Source organism: Diaphorina citri, unplaced genomic scaffold, assembly GCF_000475195.1.
Source record: "Diaphorina citri unplaced genomic scaffold, Diaci psyllid genome assembly version 1.1 scaffold4721, whole genome shotgun sequence".
Classification (NCBI taxonomy): domain Eukaryota; kingdom Metazoa; phylum Arthropoda; class Insecta; order Hemiptera; family Psyllidae; genus Diaphorina; species Diaphorina citri.
The window spans coordinates 9,991-11,122 of NW_007382115.1; positions in this window are offsets into that span (position 1 = coordinate 9,991).

Genomic DNA, 1,132 nt, shown 5'->3' on the forward strand with positions numbered 1-1,132 from the left:
AAGCACTTGAAAAGTATACGACGGAAGTAAGCATCTATCGCGGACACAAGTGGGATGAACTTTTCCTCATTTAGAAAGGATAACAGAAGTTTTTGGGTTCGCGGGCGGAAATGGTGTGCGTCCGGACACAGAAGGAGAAATACAAACAACTTAAGGGGACGGAAATAACGGAATGGGTTGTTTTTGAAAATGACGAAATTTTTGACCGACTACCTGAGTCAAAAACACGCCCGGACGTACCTCAGTGACGGTGACAGGCTACTGAAATGACCATCCAGACTGCTCTTTCCTGGATGGACAACATATGAGAGATGTGCTGGACACGGAAAGTAAAGTAAGTTACTTAACTAAGTAAGTAAGGAATTTTAATTGTGTTGAGCATTAAATGCTTGTCACAAATGTCGTTCCCCGCTTAATCAACTACGCTAAATTTTTAACTTGACTTGTACTCGAACCACCAACCTCCAGGTCCAAAGTCCACCGTGCTAACCACTGAGGTTGGTAAGTAAAGTAAGTAGCTCACCTGTATAGATCTCCCCACTGAGATGTGACTCCCAGTAGATTCCGAGGCTGTGATGAGCTGCTGACATATGAGAGTGGTGATAACACAGATGATGACCAAAGTACCCACACCTACCACGTTCACTCGCACACAGTCCAGGTCAAGTGGAAAACGCCATCTGAAACATACCGGAGAAATGTTAGGTACACCTAATAAGGTCCGCTAGTCCGGTCTACCTGATAGTGTATGTGTGTTCATCCAGTATCTGGTAGACCTGACAGGTAGGTACACCTGATAGTGAGTGGCTGGCCTTAAGATGACTGGATCGAAGCTTCAATTGTTAAGGATAATTGCAACCGTTAACTAACGACAAAACTTGGTTTACCTCAAAACTTAGTAACTTATCACCTTATCAGTTTACCACACCATTTCAACTTGAGCAGTTATTACTTAATAACATTATTTATTGAATGCTAACATTGCTACAACCTCAGCAGCAGCTTACGAGTTTAATAGTTCATATTATTGTCACCGCGGTCATAACAGTTAAATCAGATCTACAGTAAAATACGTTAGTGCAATTATGCTCGGATTCAAATATGTAAAATACAGTGTGAAATGTTTTCATGA